The following is a 22,353-nucleotide window of genomic DNA, read 5'->3' on the forward strand; positions in this document are numbered from 1 at the left end:
TTGGTACTGGTTCTCAAAACAGGAATATTCTAGTTTAATTTTATTGTATTACATTCTTTAAGGCCTTGGGTGTTTTAATCTTTGTTTCTTATTCAACAAAAATTAATTGTTCTGCAAAAGATACAGGCCATCCTTTCAAGTAAGAATTTTTTTTTCCAGTTTCTATTGAAACTTTATCAAATTTGTTTGTCATATTCTCTCAATAGTGATAAAGCCCTTTTGTTCCACCAAGCACCTTCTCCTTAAAATAGTACTCTCAAGGGATATGGGCAGACAGGCACTTGCATTGGCCAATGTGATGATCACTGCAAGAATTTTAGCAAAACAAACAAGTATTCTGAGCTCCATGGATCATACCTGTTCTATCATTTGAATCTATCTTCAATTGAGTCTGGCAAAGACCTGGTCAGATATCAGCACAATATTGGAAACGACTCCAGCTTGCAAAGAGAAACGGAAGGAATGCAATGAGACTGCTATTGCTAAAAACATTCCAGTGCTTCTTTTAGATTCTGTTGTATTGCACTAAACTATTCTCTCTGCCCTCTTCAAATATTGGCTCTGGCCTGACTGCTAAAGCGATGTGCCACAGTGCAATGTCAAACTCCAGGAAATTCCTGTCAAAATTTCTATAGCAAGTTGAGCATCCATTCTGAATGTGCTTTTGTTCATCAGTGGGTGTGTGGGACGAGCAGACAGCTGGAATATATTTCTAAATGCAAAGTTAAATCTGTGTTGTCATAGGGTGCCAGCAGCCCCATCCTGCTGAGATTAGAGCTCCGCCTGTCTCTCCAGCTTCCCTGCTCTGTGAGCAGCGGCAGAGTTGCAGTTATTGTTTCATGCCCAGTGCCTTCGTTCTCTGCCCGGCACACAGGAAGTGCTCCATAATAAAGCAGGACTGGGACAGGTGACAGCACCATCTAAGCCAGCTTCCTACAAGAGCAGAAGGGTCCACCTAGGGGTCAGGCAGTCCAGAAAAGTGGTTGGTTGGAGGCCACATCGAGCTGGAGCATTTGCTCCTTTTTGATGAGGCAGCAACCACTCAGCTCATCTGATGGATGCTGCACAGCGCTGGGGTTGCCAGATCTGCAAGTTGTCAAGAGAATTCGCAAGTCCAGATATTTATATGGAATTTCCTGAATTTTATAACACTAGGCAAAATATTTTTCTGTCAGCTGGATTGGATTGATGAGTGTGGGCCCTCTTTTCTAGGCATTTAAAGGATTTTAAATCTTTATCTTTAAGATATACTTTCATAAACAAATCAAAAGTTGTGTTCCAAAATAACAGAAACATCATTCCTCTATGTACATGTATGATTACACAAATGGTATGACTCTACTTCACGTACAACCAGAGGAACAAGCTGTACCCCATTTGTTTACAATGAATCAAAATAAATAAATTATTAAAAAATGTAATTTAAGGGCTGGGGTTGTGACTCAGTGGTAGAGCACTGGTGTAGCATGTGTGAGGCACTGGTTCAATCCTCAGCACCATATAAAAATAAATAAATAAAGGAATTGTGTCCATCTACAATTAAAATTTTTTAATAAATATATAAAAAAAGCTATGTTCCATAGCATAACTTAAAAACAATAAATTTGTATCACTTTTCCCCACAAAGTGATGGTGGTGTTCTAAAATTGGAGCCTGGTACAAGTTACACACAAGCCAGGGTGACTCTGGTTGTGTGACTTAGTCCCTTGCTCCCTTCTCCTCCACCCTGGGACAGTAGACTCTGGGGGTGCTCTGAGGTCCTTGGGATTTAGTTTCTACCTGGAGAGATGACTGGAAGCCTGAGGGTGCATTTCAGTCCCAGCCTGGCCCACATTACATCTTTTTCCCACCCTGGCCCACATTACATCTTTTTCCCACCCTCTCAGCCTCTTCCTTCCTCTCAACTGCTCCCTACCAGCACTTAAACATGTCCAGGTCTCTCTGAACTTAAATAACCTCACATTCCTGTACAGTTACTATTCTGTCTTCTTCCACCCTTTCACCATCTGTCTCTTCTTCCTTCTCCTCCCCTGCTGGGGATGGAACTCAGAGCTTCACCCATGCTAGTCAAGTGCTCTACCACTCTTCCCCCCCCGCCCCCACCCATCTATCTTCATAATGAATTGTCTACCCCTGCTGCCTCCACATCTATGATTTGGCATCCATCCCACCATATCTCTGAACTTAACTTTGCAAGGTCAGCAGGGACCTCCAATGACATTTTCCTGCCCTAATTTTGATCTTTTAGAGACATTCAACTTTGCTGATTGATTCCTCCCTCTTGAAAACATTTTCTGTCCTCAACCATCTTACTCTTCTGCTTAAAACCCTACACTGGCTCCCCTAAATGGCTCACGAGGACCCACATGGCCTGGTTAAGGTCAGCATATCCAGTCCAGCTCCCCCCTCCGTGCTCTGCTATACTAACCTCTTAGCATCTGTTCACCTGAACTTCAGACCATAGTGCCTTGGCCTCTCTCCTTCTGTGAAACACAGCCCCTGGTTCTCACTTTACCTGGCTACCTAGCTTCTACATGTCTAGAGCTTCAGCTTTCTCTAAACCCTCACAAAGGTGAGGTGTACCTCTCTGAACTACATGGCTACATTGCTCATTCCACACGGTTTCTACTTCACAATGTTTTTTAAAATTTTTATTAGTTGTTGATGAACCTTTATTTATTTATTTGTACATGGTGCTGAGAATTGAACCCAGTGCCTCACACATGTTAGGCAAGCGCTCTACCACTGAGCCACAACCCCAGTCCCCTCATAATGTTTTAATGGCTTAATATGGCATAATACAGGCTCTAGGAAGGGAGGGCCAGGATTTCTTTTTTAAAAAACCCTCTTTGCATGCTAGTTTCTTGGCTCATATATATGGGTGTACACATAATCACACACACACAGAATAGAATGAGTTCCCTAGAACCTTTCGGAGCCATTCCCAGGCAACCATCCAGTGGTGTGTGGGAGCCAGCTTCCGGGGCTCCCAGGAGGCACAAGTGCACTTAGGGATGCCATGTAGATAACTCAAAATTGATAATGGGGGGAGATAGCTCAGTTGGTAGAGTGCTTGCTTTGTAAGCACAAGGCCCTGGGTTCGATCCCCAGCAACCAAAAAAAAAAAAAAAAAAAAAAAAAATTGATAATGAATATAAATCAGGACTCTTCCAACTATCACTTTCCAACTGATGTATAATTGTGCTGGAAAGCTCTCAAAGTAGGCTAAAACCCCTCAGCAATGACTTGGAAGCAGTTCATTAATCTAAGCATACTATTTGGAAACCTGATAATGATAATAATAGCTACCATTTAATGAAGATTTATTATGTGTCAAACTCAATGCTTAGTGCTTTATATACTTGATCTTATTTAATCTTTGTAACAAACAGGTGGAGTAAAAATTATTAACCCACTGTACAGAAGAAGACACTGAGAATAGAATTTGTGGAAGTCAGTTGGTAAGGTGGAGGTGAAAATGAACACCACATCTGATTACTGAAGCAGAAATCTTAACTCTGTATTCTGCTGCCTTTCATATCCAGGTGCTTGGGACTTCAGTTCCTATTTCTCATCCTCAGTTCTCCAAAGCTGTCCTAGGGTTTTCAGCGTCTTTCACAGCCAGCCTTCCAGCTGACTGGGATAAAGCCCCATGGAAAATCATCTTGCAGTAGGCCAACCAAGAGCTTGGCAGGCATTTCATCCAAGACCAAAAAATAAGCAGGGATTGTAGGAACCAGGTGTCAGCAACAGATTGACATTTTGAACTGAGACAGTGATTTTTAGTGATTCGATGACACAATGGTGGAAATTGCTCTTTTTGTTTTTGTTGCTGTTTTCATGGTGCTGGGGATTGAACCCAGGGCCTTGCGCATGCTAGGTAAGTGCTTACCACTGAGCTACATACCCTGCTGAGGAATTTGTTCCTCAGTAGAACTTTCCCACCTACTGGGATAATATGGTTCAAACATTGTGTTTGTGTTCAGGGTTTGAGTGCTTCAGGGAAGTGCCAAAACACCATCCAGCATATGTCCCAAGGCTATCTCCCCAGTGTCCCTAACAACAAACTAATACTTGGAGGTTGTAGGGCACTTTTAATTCACAATCTAAATAATGTCCTATCAGGGAAGAATGAAAACTTTTCCTCTATCCTCTTAAGGCTCAGTGACTGGGGTCCTGCGAATTGAACTGACAAAAGGCAGATTAACAAGAGAATAAGGTTCATTTGGTATGTGTATGGGGGCCTCATAGAAATGAAAGGAAAACCCCAATGAGCTAGTTAGACAGAAGGCTTCTATGTCATTTTAACAAAGAGTAATACATTTGGGGAGAAGTGACAAAAGCGTTTCTAGCTTCTAAGTACAGTAAATTGTGGGAAGGTAAATATATGGGGGAAAATAATAGAAGAGAAAGGTTATTTTAAAATAAGCTTGTTATGCAAATTCCTCTTAGTACTAGTTCTGGACTGAATCTGGAGCCCTCTCTCATTCTGTCTTTCCTGGTGTTGGTGATGGGAAAAGACTTCACAAAGGGAAATTTGTGCCTGACTTTTAGGCAAATAGGAAGAGGGTAGAAAGCTTGTTTCTGTTCTCTTGATTCTTAGTTGCCTCTAGCTCAAAATTCTCCTTATGCCAAAGTAGAATCTTTTGGGGAGGCTTATTCTGAGCCCTTCGGTCCATAAACAAAAATCTGCCCATGTGCATAGATGGTGGTGGGTAAACTAGATGCTGCTGCTCCTGTGCTCATAGCTCACATGTCGTCCCTGCTTGAAACTGCTGCATTTAAACAATCCCTTCCTGGGTCCACATCCTTCCTTCATGCCTCGATCTCTCTGTTCTTCACTTCAAGGTGTTGGGACCTCAACCATTCTAGTCTAACCAATTACCCTGGTTTTCTTTCTCAAGAAGCTGGAGTTCATACCAATCTCTGGTGGTCTCTTGTTGAGGACTCTCAATTCTGTGTCACCTCCTTCTTCCTCTGTACTTTACGGTTCCTGTCTCTCAATCAGTCCAACAATCTCAGTCTCTCCTACTGCACAAAGATGCTGACACAGCCTCACCTGATGCTGATGGCTCACCTAAGGAGCTGTTTTCTGGCATGAACTGAGGCTCCTAAAGTCCCAGATATAGGGACCCTTTTTATTTTGTCAGATGTCTTCCTTTCCTACTCTGCTTCGTTGACTCTTGCTGACCTCTGATCTCTCATTTGAACAGTATCCCCCGCACCCTTAAATCATTCTATGTGGAACCAAGTCTTCCTTTTTGGAGAAAATAGTTCTTAGATGTGAACTTTCCCTTTCACCTTTAAACTTCTTTGTAAAAGTATTTATTTCTCTTTTGTTCCCATTTTAGAAAACAAGTTGCCCTTTCCCCTATAAAGCTGGGTTCTTTCCTCCAATTCTCTTGAATATTTAAAAAAGTAAATGTGATGATGTCATTTTTCTGCTTGAAATCTTCCAGATGTTTCCAGTTGTATCCTCACTAAAAAGCAAACTTCTGACCACAACCTTCAAGAAAAGCTTGCCCTTGCCTGTCGTGGTGACACATGCTTGTAATCCCAGTGACTCGGAGGTTGAGGCAGGAGGATTGCAAGTTCATGGAAGGTCAGGTTCAGCAATTTAGTGAGGCCCTAAGCAACTTAGCGAGACATTGTCTCAAAATAAAACATAAAGAGGGCTGGGGATGTGGCTCAGTGATTAAGCACACCTGGGTTCAATCTCTAGCACTCACTCTCCCACCAAAAAAAAAAAAAAAAAAAAAAAAAAAAGGAAAAGAAAACAAAAGCTTGCACTAAAATGACAGTTCTCTTCTCAGGCTGCTCTGGGAAGCTTAAAAGCACAACCACATCAGGTGCCTCCTCCAGACATTCTGATTTTATCAGATAGGGTGAGATCTGGTCAACAGTTTTTTTTAAACACTACCCATGTGATTCTGCTTACCTCCCTTGCAGAACCTCATACCATCTTCTCCCTGGCTCTCCATCTGTTTTTTTATTTTTTATTTTTTAATTTTATTGGTGCATTACAATTATACATAATAGTGAGATTCATTCTTATATATTCATACCCACACATAGCATAACTTGGTCTATTTCATTCTCCCATGTATCCCCTTTTCCTCCCTTTCTCCCTCCCCAACTCCACCTACTACTTTACTGGTCTCTCTTCTATTTTCATAGAAAAAACAATCTCTTCTTTTCCTCTTTAGCTTCCACATATGAGAGAACACATGACCCTTGACTTTTGGAGACTGACTTAATTTCACTTAGCATGATGTTCTTTGGTTCTATCCATTTTCCTGCATATGACATAATTTCATTCTTTTTATGCCTGAGAAAACCATCAGGTATATTTACCACATTTTCATTGTCCATTTGCCCGTTGCCAATCACCTAGGCTGGTTCCATAACTTGTCTATAGTGAATTGTGTTGCTTATAAACATGGATATGCCTGTATTGCTATAGTACACTGACAGTAAGTAGTTTTTTAGATAAATACCAAGGAGTGGTATAGCTGGGTCATTTGGTGGTTCCATTCTTAGTCTTGTGAGGAATTTCCATACTGATTTCCTTAGTGTCTGTGCAATTTATAATCCCAACAACAGTGTAAAAGTGTTCCTTTCTCCCTGCATCCTTGACAGCATTTATTACTGGTTGTATTCTTGATGGCTGCCATTCTAACTGGAGTGAGATTTCTTCTCATTGTAGTTTTGATTTGCATTCCCTGATTGCTCAAGATATTGAACATTTTTCACATATTTGTTGGTTGTTTGTATTTCTTCTTTTGAGAAATGTCTGTTCAGTTCATTTGCCCATTTATTGATTGGGTCATCTGTTTTTCTGTTCTTTTTTTTTTTTTTTAGTTCTTTAAATATTCTGTATATTAATTCCGGATAGAGGTGTAGCTAGCAAAGATTTTATCCCATTTTGTAGGTTCTCTTCATGCTTTTGTTTCCTTTGCCATGCCAAAGTTTTTTAATTAGATGCCACCCCATTTATTAATTCTTGGTTTTATTTCCTGTTGCTCTCTGTCTTTACCTGTCCCATTCAATCTCCACAAGACTCTTGCCCAAATTTCAGGTTTTATTTATTTATTTTATTGATGCACTATAATTACACCTAATAAAACTGGGGTTCATTGTTACATATTCATATATAACATAATTTGGTCAATTTAATTCCTCAGAACTTCTTTTCCCTTCCATTCTTCCTTCTCATCAGTCCCTTCCCTCTACTCTACTGTTCTCCCTTCTATTTTCAAGAGGTTTCCCCCTTTTCCTTTTCTCTTTCTGTTACTATCTGTGGAAGTTATTTCCTATTCCAGCACCCCATGTGTTTTCCTCACCACACATACCTGGCTTTAGGTTGTCTGTCTGCTTCTTGTTTCTCATCTGTCTCCCCACTGCTGGGCTAGAAGTTTCCTGGGGCAGGGTCCCTTCTCTGTAGTTGTCATTGAATGCCTAGTTCCTAAGGGTTGAGGAATTAATAATGGATAAGGAACTGCTTTAGATCTTTCCTTCTTCCTGTGGGACCTCTTTCCGTTGCTTTCTTTTCTTTCTAGGATCTTCAGCCTTTTCTCATGGATTCCTTTCTCTTAATTTAAAATCATACTAAAACATTCCCCTCCTAAAACAAATGTGTATAGAAAGCCTCTCTTGACACTCCTTCCAACTTAACTTTAATCCTGCCTTCTTTCTTCTACTTAGAGAGGCAGTTTAGCTTGAGGATCAGAAAGTCAGGGTCTGAAATCAGATTGCCTGGATTCAAATCAGATTGTTGCTACCTATGAGAGTTGAATTTTTGTGTAAATTACTTTACTACTTTGTGACTGGTTTTTCCTCATCCTTCAAATGGTGATGATAACAGCCTTTCCTCATGGAGTTGCTATAAGTATTCAGTGAGGAATTGTATGTAAACTGCTCATAACCCTGAGCCATTACCAATCCCATAGTCTTTTTGTTGTTGTTGTTGTTTGTTGTTCCTGACATTTTTCAGGACTGGTGATTGAACCTCAGGAAGTACATGATGTTAGGCAAGTACTCTACCACTGAGCTACATCCCCAGCCCTTTCTGTTTCATTTTGAGACAGGTTTAGCTAAATTGCCCAGACTGTTCAAGAACTTGTGATGCCCTTGCCTCAGCTCCTGGGTGGCTGGGATTACAGCTGTGCACCACCACACCTTTCCTGTGACCCATTTTTTTATGTTTCACTTCACTCAATCTTGCTGAGGCATGAGACTCTGTTGATCACTTCTTCCAACATTCTCTCTCCTCTTCTCCACTCACTGTTCCCTTTGTTCTCTTCCATATTTCTAGCCGTTCCTTCTTCAGGTCTCCTTTACTGCTTCCTTTTTCTTTTTGGCTCCAGGACTTTGCCCTTATTCATTTGTCTTCTCACTCTTTCCATTCAACCTGGGTAGTTTCATCCACATCTCTGGTTTATAAGCAACACTTTGCCAATGAAAAGTCCCAAATCAATATCTATATGCCAGATCTTTCTCCTGAACTATAGGCTAATAATGACACCCAAGACCCCTTTAACTGGAGTGCTACGTGGACACCAGATTAACTATGTTTAAACTAGATTATTAACTTCCCAGAAAAATCTTCTCCTTCAATCTCTACCTCAATTAATCATACTCCCTCCTTGTAAAATACTTGCTATCTCAACTACCGAGCAAACCCTCTGAATGCTGAACAGAGGGCTATGTTCCTTGGGGAACAAAGAAGTAAGGGCTAAAGGCTGATTCAATACCTGCCAAAATCAAAATAAAAAAGAATAAATTTTGGAATTAAACAGACTCTAGTTGTGGGGAGATCCAAGATGGCAGACTAGAAGGAGGCTGTGTTCCTTGTCGCTCCATAACTTGGGTTTCTAGCAGAGGATATCTATTTCTCTGTAGGCAGTCTTTGTGGGCTTATCCATCCCCTACTGTTTACCCAATTTGTCCACCTTGTCACTGGCATATGCCAGCATATGGACTACTTTTTGAGTGCAGATAGCAAACTGGCACCTATCATCCACTAATTGCCCGTTTGCCTGCTTCCTGCCTGCCCATCACCTGCCTTTCACCTACCCATCACCCACTGCCCAGACTTCACCTGCTGATCATCCAGCAGTAGACTGAAGACCAACTGCAGACTGCCAGCAGATCGCCAGCAGATCGCCAACTGCCTGCTGTTGCCTGGAAGTTCACTGTCACAGTAGCCACAGGTTTGATTACATGTGGCTGCTGCCATTTTGAGACAACAGCCAGGACCTGCAGGACCCCTGGACAGACTGATCCATGCCCTCCCAACCATGCCCATGCCCCGAGCTGCAGCTCCCCATTTGCCAATACATTTGGAAGCCAGAGTGGTCATCTTGGATTATCCTGGAAGCGGAAGCTCCCATCTTTAGGTGGGGCAAATACCATCCAGAGATGCCTGCTGGAGACTGGAACCTCCTTGTCAGGTACCTGTCATGCATCAGGCTATTGAAGACTGGGAGGTTTGAATACTATATGACTATTATAGTGTAGATTTTTTTTCTTTTATTTTTTCTCCTTTTTGAAAATTTTTAGGTTTTAATTTCTTTACTTTTCTTGCTCTGTTTTCCTTTTGTTTACCTCTTTCCTCAAACAGACTCTAGTTGGAATCTTAACTCTTTTCTGCATGTGATAATGTCTATTTGGAGAAACTGTGAACATAGCCTCCTGGATGGAGTCAACCAGCCAAGTGAGATGCTCCCTCTGGCACAGAGTTAAAGATCTAGTTCTCCTAAGGATTAGCGTCCTCTAAAAAATGTTTAAAATCTCTTCCTTTTAACTTTTTGTCAAATCCAAATGGATCCAATTCAGGGCATCAAAATCACAACTGTTCAGGGAAGAACTGGTGAAGCTTGACAGGGGGCAAACATCCACTGGGACTCTGTATATAAAATAATGCAGATTGGATGGAAATTTTGTGAAATAAGATTCACAAAACAGATCTCTCTCCTGAACTACAGGCTAATAATGATACCTGAGGTATTGTTTCAGTGAACTGCTTGTGTTCTGTATTCTTCAAGTTCTCAAAGATAAAGGTGTTCAAACATTTCTAGATGCATTCTATTTTGAGTTCAGGGAAAGGGTATTTTCTTCTCTGAAGAAGCTCATATGAACCTACCAGTAACCCCAAAGAGTGGAAAGCCACTCTGGTGATGGCAGTGAGGGTGGAGGTGGAGGTTTGAGTTGGGCTGAAGGTGCCGTATATTGCCTTTGTTGAGATGATTTCCCTGCAACTTCCCTGCCAACGGATCACAGAAGAGTAGAAGACATGGGTCAGCAGTGTTCAGTACCTGTAGCACCCAGTACTTATTTTCACATCATCTTGTAAGAGAATTTGCAATTACTGGGTCACTACAAGCAGAGTCATTGCTGATGGAGAGAGAATGGGGTTGACACAGGTTATAGTGAATCAAAAACATCAAAGAAAAGTTGCATAGGACATTCAAGGAAACAAGACATTCAAGGAAAGCTCTTCAAGTCTACTGCAATAGAGGAGAGAGAAAGAACTTAACTCCACTGAAACAAAAGTGGGGAGCCATTTTAAGCCCCGAGAAAGCTAGTGCTAAAGTACTAGGGCATGTTAGGGTGTGAATGGACCCATGTGATGAGGTCCTCAGTTTGCTAATCATGTTTATTGAAGTCAGGCTCCTAACCTCCCTCAAGGTCTTGGAGGTTTCTTGGTGATTAAGTTTCAATGAGAAAGATCCAGATCCTTGAGAAGGATTCCTGGTTTATGGAAGTGGCAAGAAATGGAGATTTACATCTCAAAGGATTAGAGAAAGAATTATAGTCACAAGTTTTCTAAAGTAAATGCTCCAAGAAAGGAAGGCCAGAAAGGAAACTGTCTAAAGTTTGGTTCAGTTGAGGGGAATATTAAGGGCATCTTAGTCAAAAGCCAACTACCAGTGGGGAAATTCAGTCAGACTGCTATGATGCATTACCACCCAGGTCATTTCGGTGTTACTTGTTGAAAAATACAATAGTCAAGGACTTTTGCCCTGTTCAAAGCACTTTCTTTCATTAATAGAGGCAGGCTCTTTAACTAAAAGACTCAAATAGTAAAAGATTAGAAATTACTAAAAGCCTGCTCTCAAGTCCTCTACTGGGTTGGTAAAAGCTCAAAATAAGGCCTCCCTTTTAGAAAAATGTATTTTTTGCTTTATGTAGACAAAGGTATTTAAGCTCACTCATTTTCCATTTGCCATGGCTTATCTTTATGGGGGCTAGTTTAGGATTTAGAGTGATATTATTGAAGTGTTAAGGCCCTGGCTTTGGAATTCTGGCTTCGTAATTTATAAGTTGTATTATCTTGGGCATGTATTTAACATTTAACCTCCTTTAGTCTCAGTTACCTATCACATAAAATGGCATGAGTCTAGCTAACTCTTAGGGATTCTATAGAATTAAATGAGAGATAAAAAATAATTAAATGAGAGATTTGGGGATCTAGTCCAGTGGTAGAGCACCTGCTTAACATGCATGAGGTCCTGGGTTCAATCCCCTACATACACCACTAAAAAGAGGAAAAAAAGAGAAAAAGAAAAAAAGAAAAAAAAAGGGATTAAATGACAGTACATATTAAAAACTTAGCACAGTACATGGCATATAGTAAGTGCCAGCAAATGGTAATAATTATTAATATGATGTAAAGTCTTTAAGGTACTTCAAAAGAGAATTTTAATATAAAAATTTAAATGGTAAGTACTATTTCAAGTTTACTTTCTGTTTTATAGGAAGTACTAGAAATTCATTATTTTTGTTCAGTCATGATTGACTTATACAATTAATACAATTAATATAAATAATTATTCAGGGAACAATTATTCTGGTTGACATTATTCAAAAATTGCCTTTTAGCTTAATAAAATGGAACTAGGCAGGCAGGATAATAAAAACACAGAGAATGGGTCACTCATTATTGTCACTTGTTAACAGAATTTAGGATTGACTGTGTCAGAGGAAAACAATGGCACTCAGAGCCTGCTGGTAAGCAGGAGTAGAGTCAGGGGCCTCTTCTGCCCCTCACTCTAGGTTTAGATGAGGTGGAGACACAGTGAGGACTCCTTGGCCCACCTCCCCAGCTCCAGGATCCCAAGACTCTGGGCGAAAGAAGATGAAAATCTTTAGGGCCTAGGGGTTATTTTTAAAGAGGATCAATCTCTGACAAAGCAATGAAATTAATTATCCTAAAATGTCCTCTCTCTTCCTCCTCTGGGTTCCCCTGGTTTTGTTTGTTTATGAGGGTAAGGAGCTCTGATAAGTAGGAGATAGCCTCTGGCTTACCTGGCCATGCAGTGGGGAGGGAGAGAAGTAGGGATACTCTGGAAGAGATTTAGAAAGAGGACACTTCACATGTAAATTTATTCCCTCTGATTTAACCACAATAAGTCCCAACCTCTGCTGACTGCCATGACCCTGTTTTGGGCACTTGGTGATGGATCAAAGCTTCCCTGTGGTGATGTGCGTATGGAGTATATACGTATAGAGGTGCAGGGCAGGGGCCATCATCCCTAAGCATGAGGTCATACTACTAGATGATTTTAGGTGGTCAAGAAACACTCATTTAAATATTGAATCTGATCATGAGAACATCTCAGTTCATTTAAAGAAAAATGCTAACTCAATAACAGTATAGCTGCATGTATGGTTGGGGTAAAAACCATGGAGTGGGATGCACCAGACTTGGTAGACATTTAGATTAGAGTGCAGGGTTTTCAGGGGATTTCATAACATTATTCTTGCCAGGACCATCAAAAGCTGGCTGCTTGAGGGAGCTTTGTGATAAGAGGGGGCAGATATTCCTGAACAACTATCCAAAAAGAGTAGACACCAGCTTTTGTCTGGAATATGCAAGACTTTCCCAAGTCATCAGGTCCTGTCACATACCTACTATAGGAAAAGCTAATCAGGTGCAGGATTTTATGTGAAACACTTGGGGATGTTTTCTAGGATGTGTCCTGAGGTACCTCTTCACTAGGTGAGATTTTTGGAAATTTTGAATTTCCTGGGTCATATGAACTGCAGAGTTGTTTGACTTTTCAGGGCAAGGGAAAAGAAGGAGACGTTGCCTGGATTTGTGTAACTATGTTCTTTCTTCTACTGTCCTCCAATTTTGAAAATCCAGTACAGTTCAAGTGCATATCAAATCCTGAAGCAAACTGGAAAATCTCTTTCTGGCTGTGTTGTGGGAATTTATGTCAAGGTAGATATTGGCTTTTTGTACCTATGGAGGTGAGCAATGGAGAGTGACACTCCAAACCACCTCCCACCAAAACGGTAGCAATAAAAGTCCTGTGTGTCACTCCCCTCAGAAAACTCATGGTTAGATTTTGCTGAATTGTATACTGTCCATGGACACAGGGAGAAAAGACCAAATAAGAAATCCTTTGACTTTTGATCAAGATCTTGGCCCATGCAGGGTTTTGGACTAAATATCTGCTAGAGAGTTGCACCTTTGCTTTGGCTCATCAAGTATGTTTTCTTTCTTTTTTCTTTTTTTCCATTCCCAGTCCTTTAGGAGCATATTAGATCTTGTTTGAGACACTTCTTCTTGGGGGCAGGAAGAAGGGAGGAGAGGCAGGGTCAGCAGTCCCTGGCAAAATTGTGAAACAGGCAAAATACATCCTCAGTTCTCCCATATTCACTTTCTAAATCCTTCTTCCTGGTGTTCTTCTCTTTCCCAGCCAGTGGATCCAATCCTTTTCCAAACCTGGGGTTTCTCCCATAAAAGAAGAACTCTATTCATTTATTCATTCACAATGAGGTACTACAAAGGTTTATTCCCTTTCTAATGAGAGTTTTATTTTAAAAGAGGATCAATCCCTAGAAAAGGCAATGAAATCAACTGTGTTAAAGTAATTAAAAGTGTTTAGACCTGATTACAACTGGGACATAGGAAGTGGGTAGGTGAAATTAAGGGAGATTTCCAGGCCCCTAGGTTTCGATTCTATCCATAGGGGAGACATGGGTCAAGGACACTCTTGGCTTTCCTTCCACTGGAGCTGCTAGCTTTGATGTGACCAGTATACCTCATTCTGCTCCAGCTCCCCTAGATGGAAAGTCAGAGAAATAATGAGTGTGTGACTAAGTAAAAGGCTAAATAAACCAGTTCCGTCTGAAGCTGATATAACCAGTTATAAAATAAAGTGAGATACATTTACATTATTTGTGGGTTGTTCCCTCCAGACATTGCCCAAATAGTTTCTGTGGTATTTTTGTATATTTAAAATATGAAATATGTTCAGAGAGAATGCCATGGTAACCCACATAGAAAAACCCAGGGAAAGCAATTCACTTCTGTAGAAGACTTAACTCTGAGATGGCTTTTACACAGGGTTCTGCCTGCATGGTATTTCTCTATTGAAAGGGAATCTCAATTAATTCATCAGGATTTGATGTATAAGTACAAGCAGATGTTGTTTCTCTGGTGGAGTTGTGTCTCAGTGAACCTGGAGTGAAAACTTTTGAACACCATTTTCCATGTAAATGAGATGCTGTATTTCTGACCCTGGGTGAGGAGGCTGTTATTGATCCACGGTTGATGGAAGGACGCTGCTTTTTCACTAGGGGATACTGCCTGCTCAGTAACTGTCCTAAAAAGATGTCAGCCTTCAGAGTTACTGGGTCACCATCTTCTTTTAGCTCTGCAGGAACAGCCTGATAGCTGCAGAGTCCAAGTTTGTCTCTGCCCTTCCAACTTGGCAGCACATGTGGATTTGTTAGCCATCGCAGCATTAGTGAGTGTGTGGGTGACCATGACTCATTAGCCAGTGTGTTGCGGTGCTCATGAAGCCAGTTGTCCCTGCCCCAAATGTGGGGCACACACTCAGCAGTAATGGGGGAGCCAATTAAAGAGCTGCCTCTTGGGGATGTCAGTCCCTGGAGACCCCAGGGTTCCCCAGATGAACTTGAGGATGTGTGCTGTCATGTCCAATGACTTGGCACATCTGTCATTGGATGGCTCCCTTTCTGGCTGAGATGGCTATTTTTTCCTAATTAGACACTTGTGTTTTTCCTCCCCAAGAGAAACAGGAAATGGTCACCTATTGACTGGAAAAAAAAGTTTGCTGCAGATCCCAAAGAGGTCTGTGGCACTGCTATTCTCTTTCAAGGACCAGAGAGAAGCTCTTTTAATTTCCTATGAGCTGCTCTCTAACTCAGCTTTAAAATCATTTATTTGTTCTATACCTGGCTTTTGACTCTAGCCATGTAGATCAGTTTACCACACTCTTCTCATGAAATGCAAAGCAGCCTAGAGTTTGAAATTTTAATAGCATCTCGTGCCCATATGGGAAGGGTTGAAATCTGCTCCCTTCAACCATCTGAAACCACAGAGGATTAAAACTAAATAAGCTTTCTCCCCTAATTTTCCTTTTGTTCCCTAGGGAAAATGAATAAATAGCTGCCCCTAGCATGAGTACATATGCAGCTAAAAGGAGTATGCTTAAGGCGAAGGTCAGTGAGGATCCATGTGGTCCAGTTTGGGTGGCAGGTACAGGTATCATTAAAAATGTCCAGGGAAGGGCAAATTTTCAACACAAATTTTGAAATTGGCAATGTATTCTCTAAGCCTCTTCACTCCCTTTTCTACTTCCGCTTCCTGTCTTTGTGGGAAGTGCCCCCCCTGCTGCTTCTTTTCCCTCAGCCCCTCCCTCCTGGCCTTTCTCTTACTCAGAGCTCTAGGCCCCTCCTCTGGGCTCCCAGTCAGACCCAACTGTCCTGCGGGGCCTCATTAGTGACTTGACTTCTTGTTAATGGAATAAATGATTGTGATATTAAATTTGGATGGGACATGATATTTTGCATTTTAATAGGTATCACCATTGTTTTATCTCCTGGAAGTAACACACAATGGGAATCCAGATTTGGGGATAGGCTATAGAAGGAGATTATTTTTTCTCTCTAATAATTCTTGATACTTTCCAAAGAAGAAAATGTTTTTTCTGCCTTTGTGAAGAACTGTGTGTCCTTGACGAACAAGATACTCTTGGCTTCTTTTTTAGTCTTAGTTCAGGCTACAAAAGGCAAACTGAAAGCTTTACGAGGTCAATTTTTCTTTTGTTGTATCAAGATTTGCTTTCCATCTCTTGGAAAGGAGTTTTTGGCCACAGATGTTGTCCTTTTCGGTTTCCTCTACATTTCAATCAGGTAGATTGGAAGAGGAGGAGGAACCCATCTGCATGCTAGGGACCTCCTGGGCAGCTGTCTACATTATTTTCAGGGAGAGAGACTGTCCCTCTTCCAAAGCCTGCAACCCATTACTTGTCCTGTGTTCTCTGCTCAGCTTTCTAACCTCTACCTCCATTTCCTCCATCCCACTTACCTTGCCAGACGTATCCTGTCTTAAAATCTAGTTCCAGTCTTATTACATCCCCGCTCAGAATTTCATTTCCTGGCTCTCTGTCCAAGTTGAGTGCAAGTGCGTCTCCCTGGTCTCTCGGACCCTCTGTGGTCATGATGGCAGAAGGTACTGGGATGGCTGTGCTGGTGGTGAAGGTGACATGGAGGAGGTTCAGTAAATAAAACGGCCAGAAGTGACCAAGGCCAGTGATTCCACCTCTTGCCACTACTGAGCACTCTGTGAATGTTTTTCCTGAAAGATTTTCCCCGCTGCAAGACCAGAGGCTCTGATCAGCAGGACTGAACCCCTGTGACCCAATAGAGTTGGGAAAACTCCAGCCAAAGGTGTATACACTGTAGCCAGTGTGGGTTTACTGAGAACAATATACCATTTCTGCCAAGTTTTAAGAAATGGTGAAAGAGCTCAGTTACAGACCATGGGTCAAAGTAGAGAGAAGTCTTGCCAAAGTTTAGAAGGCTGGTGCCACGTCAAAGTCAAATGGACTTCTGACTGTGCTCCACCTTCCCCAGGGTCTGTGCCTTGTCTGTCTAAGTGAGTGAGCACTGGGGGGTTATCACATGACAGGTGTTGCACAGGTCCATTTAGATCCCCTGCTGTTCATCAGCACATGGGCAGGACCTAAGGAAATTCATGAAGGGACCTCAGAAGAACCTGCACACTTCTTTAGCAATCCTAACCACTTAGGGTTGTGTGTGTGTGTATATGTGTGTGTAAAGTGCTGCAGTAAACTGCTCTTTCAGAAGGAAAGATAATTCTTATCTCACAAGGTAGTGTAGTTCCTATACCCCACTGAGGCACATAGCAATGACTTACATTTTTGTATAAAAGAGACATAAAAGGACAAGTAATAGGATGAACTAATGGAGGGAGTAAGAGTCAATTGGTATTGTGTTGAGTGTTCTGGGCCATTACAGGGTTGAGAGAAAGGAATAACCAGATGTGAGAATTGTGGCTATGGGAAAGCTGAGAGGGTTTGGGGACTGGCTAGATGAGGAGGTGTGAAGAGAGTGGGGAAGTCAAAGGTAAGAAGATAATTGGAATGCTGAGTTTATGCAATCACAAAAACAAAATGGTAGAAGAGTTTACCTGGAGCCATGGGATTGGGAGGGCTGGTGATCCATGAGGAGGAGGGGGTGGATGTCCTCTCCAAGGGGACAATGGGAGTGAAGAGATTTTCACTCAGAATTTTCTTTGATCTGTATTTACTTTGTAGTAGGAATAGGAAACCACACACTACATTGTGGCATGTGGTTTGTAAAAAAAATTGTTTTAGGTTAGATTTGGAAAATGTCAAGAAGTTCAAGGAGTGGCAGATGTATAACAATATTGGTAATTTTAAGTGTATGATAAGCTGGACATAATGGCACATGCCTGTAATTCCAACTACTCAGGAGGCTGAAATGTGAGAATTATAAATTCAAGGCCAGCCTGGGCCACCTGACCAGACCCTGTTTAAAAAAATAAAATAAAATAAAAGAGTATGTACTGAACATTTTCTTCTGCCTTGCCCTTTCTTCTAGGGGCATGTCCTTCAGCTGGCCAAGTTTGTGACTGGGAATATGCTATTCTATGCTACAAGGCATTTCCTCTGCATTTCTAGACATTGAGAGCACAGGAGGCTTGTCTGGTGAAGGGACAGGAGTGAGTCTGCCTTGGGGCAATCAGCTGACCTTGGGCAAGGCAGGCAGCATCCAAGCTCCATTTCCATCATGAGGCCAGGGAAGGATCTTGACCCTGCACCCTTTGCTTATTGTATACCAGCTACTGGGAAAAAATGAAGGGTGTTAGAAGCAGTTACTCAGAGCTGATTGTTGTAGGCCTGAGATCCTTAAGGTTTTGAGAGAGGGGTGGTAATCGAGCAATAAGAATCCTAATGAAGGTTTTAGAATTTTTCCCAAGGGGAAAAAAGGCATGTTTGTACACTTGTGTGTATGCACACACACATACTTTCATGGAATTTGGCCATGTGTTGCAGTTTAAGAACATACTATATGGAACATCCTCTCAAGAATTATGTGGATTTTTGCTAGCTTTCAGAGGCTAGAAAAGTTTTGTAATAATTTCTATTCAGCTAAAATCAATAATTTCCCCCTTTAACAGACTTTTTTTTTTTTAGAGCAGTCTTAAGTTCACAGCAAAATTACAGAACATACAAAAAATTCCTGTCTCCCTGGTTCCCTTCCACATATCTCCCTTCTCTCCTCTACTATCAATATCCTATACCAGAGTGGTACATTTGTTAAAAATTGATGAACTTACATTGACACGTCATTATCACTCAAAGTCCATTGGGGCATTGTACCTTCTATACATTTTTTTTTGCAGAGGAAAATAATTTTTATTTTTATTTTAAAATTAAAAAAATTATTTAAAAATTTTTGACAAATACATAACGACATGTATCTACCATTAGAGTATCATACAGAATAGTCCTCTGGGCTTTGTATATTCATCTGTTCCCCTTCTGAATTCCTGGTGCCACTGACCTTTTTGTTATCTCCATAGTTTTTGCCTTTTCAAGAATGTTGTGTAATTGGAATTGTGTAATATGTAGCCTCAGATCAGCTTCCTTCACTTAATAATATGCATGTAAGATTGTTTCTATGCCTTTTGATGACTTGATAGATCATTTTTAAGTGTTGAATAGTATTCCATTATCCCAATGTACCAGTTTATTCACCCACTCACATACTGAAGAATATCTTGGTGGCATCTAGGTTTTGGCAATGATGAATAAAGTTTCTGTAAATGTCCATGTGCAGATTTTTGTGTGAGCATTAAGTTTTCAGTTCCTTGGATAAATACCAAGACCTGTGATTGTTGGATCATGTGGAAAGAATATGCTTAATTTTGTAAGAGACTTTCAAACTGTGTCTAAAATGACTGTGCCATTTTGCATTTCTTCCAGCAATGAGTGAGAGTTCCTGTTGCTCCACAGCCTGGCCAGCATTTTATGTTGTCAGGGTTCTGGGTTCTGACATCTAATGGGTATGTAGGGGTATCTCATTGTTGTTTTAATTTATAATTTTGTAATAATATATGATGTTGAGAATCTTTTCATATATTTATTTGTAATCCATGCATCATCTTTGGCAAGGTGGCTATTCAGATCTTCAGTCCATTTTTTTTGACTGGGTTGTTTATTTTCTTCTTTTTGAGTTTTAAAAGAGTTCTTTTCGATTTTAAATGACAACTCTTTATCAGATAAATCTTCTGCAAATATTTTCTCCTAGCTAGTCTATAACTAATGTTCTCATTCTCTTGAGATTGTCTTTAGTGGAGTAAAAGTTTTTAATTTTAATGAAGTTCTGCTTATCAATTATTTCTTCCATAGATCATGTGAGTGGTGGGATATCTGATAAGCCATCATCAAACCCTAGGTCATTGGTCATTTAGATGTCCTGTTATCTTCTAGTTTTATGAATTTTCATTTCACAGCTAGGTCTATGATTTACACTGAGAATTTTTGTGAAGAATGTAAAGTCTTTAATTTTTTTTTTGCACGTGGATAGCTAGTTTACCCTTTGTTGAAAAGGTTATTTTTTCTCCACTATATTGCCTTTGCTTCTTTTTGAAAGATTAGTTTACTGTATTTGTGTGAATCTGTTTCTAGACTCTCTGGACCGTATTATGTGAATTCTGTTTCATTGATCTATTTGCTAATTCTCTTGTTAACACTACACTGTCTTGATTACCATAGTTTTATAATAATATGCCATGAAGTTGGGTCCTGTCAGTCTTCCAACTTTGTTATTCTCCTTTACTAATGTGTTGGCTGGTCTAGGTGTATTGACTGTCCACATAAAATTTAGAAGAAGTTTGTTCGTTTCTGCAAAATAACTTGTTGGGATTTTAATTTGGATTGCATTGAATCTACAGATTAAGTTGGGAAGAAGCAACATCTTTTTTTTATTGTAAACAAATGGGATACATGTTGTTTCTCTATTTGTACATGGAGTCAAGGCATACCATTTTTGTAATCATAAATTTACATAGGGTAATGGTGTTTGATTCATTCTGTTATTTTTTTCCCTCCCACCCCTCTTTTCCCTCTATACAGTCCTTCCTTCCTCCATTCTTACCACCCTCCTTAACCCTAATCCTAAACCTAACCCTAATCCTAACGCTAACTCCTCCCACCCCCCATTATATGTCCTCATCCGCTTATCAGCGAGATCATTTGTCCTTTAGTTTTTTGAGATTGGCTTATCTCACTTAGCATGATATTCTCCAATTTCATCCATTTGCCTGCAAATGCCATAATTTTATCATTCTTTATGGCTGAGTAATATTCCATTATATATATATATATATATATATATATATATATGCCACAGTTTCTTTATCCATTCATCAATTGAAGGACATCTAGGTTGGTTCCACAATCTGGCTATGGTGAATTGAGCAGCTATGAACATTGATGTGGCTGTATCTCTGTAGTATGTTGATTTTAAGTCCTTTGGGTATAGGGCAAGGAGTGGGATAGCTGGGTCAAATGGTGGTTCCATTCCAAGCTTTCTGAGGAATCTCCATACTGCTTTCCAGAGTGGCTGCACTAATTTGCAACCCCACCAGCAATGTATGAGTATACCTTTTTCCCCACATCCTCGCCAACACCTATTGTTACTTGTGTTCTTGATAATCGCCATTCTAATTGGGCTGAGATGGAATCTTAGGGTAGTTTTTTTTTGATGGTAGTTTTGATTTGCATTTCTCTTATTACTAGAGATGTTGAACATTTTTTCATATATCTGTTGATTGCTTGTACATCTTCTTCTGTGAAGTGTCTATTCATTTCCTTAGCCCATTTGTTGATTGGATTATTTGTATTCTTGGCATAGAGTTTTTTGAGTTCTTTATATATTCTGGAAATTAGTGCTCTATCTGAAGTATGAGTGGCAAAGATATTCTCCCACTCTGTAGGCTCTCTCTTCACATTACTGATAGTTTCCTTTGCTGAGAGAAAGCTTTTTAGTTTGAATCTATCCCAGTTGTTGATTGTTGCTTTTATTTCTTGTGCTATGGGAGTCCTGTTAAGGAAGACTGATCCTAAGCCAACAAGTTGAAGATTTGGACCTACTTTTGCAACATCTTGATAATATTGACTCTTCCTATCTATGAGCATGGACTAGCTCATCATTTATTTTGTTTTTCTTTGATTTCTTTTATCAGAGTTGTGTAGTTTCCTTATATAGATTTTGTACATGTATTGTTAAGTTTATACCAAAGCATTTTTCTCTCTTTCTTTTATTTGGGGGTGTGTGTGATAATTAAATGGTATTGTGTTTTTAACTTCGAATTCCACTTGCTTGTACATAGAAAAGCAATTGAATAATAACCCTTTATCAGATAAGTCTTTTGCAAATATTTTCTCCTAGTCTATATCTAGGAGACTATATACTGCACTCTTATAATTTCTTATTAGTTTCAGCAGTTTAGACTTTTTTTCAGATTTTTTACATAGACAATCATGTGGTCTACAAAGATAGTTTTATTTCTTCCTTCACAATATGTATACCTTTTGTTTCCTTTTCTTGTCTTAATGCATTGAGGAGGACTTCTGTATAATGTTGAAAGAAGTGGTAAGAGGGAACATGCTTGCTTTGTTCTTAGTCTTAGCAGGAAAGCTTTTAGTTTTTCACCATTACCTATGTTAACTGTAAGCTTTTTTGGTACATGTTCTTTTTCAAATTGAGGAAGTTAGTCTCTATTCCCAGTTTTCTGAGAATGTTCTTTTTTTAAAAATCAACAATGCATGTTGAATATTGTCCAATGATATTTTTGTATCTATTGATATGATCATGTGATTTCTATTTTTTAGCATGTGAATGTGATGGATTACATTATTTAGTTTTTGATGTTGAACCAGATATGCAACCTTAAGATATAACCCCTTGGTTGTGGTATCAAATCCTATTTGTATATTGTTGAATTCAATATGCTGGTATTATCTTGAAGATTTTTAT

Source organism: Sciurus carolinensis, chromosome 14, assembly GCF_902686445.1.
Source record: "Sciurus carolinensis chromosome 14, mSciCar1.2, whole genome shotgun sequence".
In the NCBI taxonomy this organism is placed as follows: domain Eukaryota; kingdom Metazoa; phylum Chordata; class Mammalia; order Rodentia; family Sciuridae; genus Sciurus; species Sciurus carolinensis.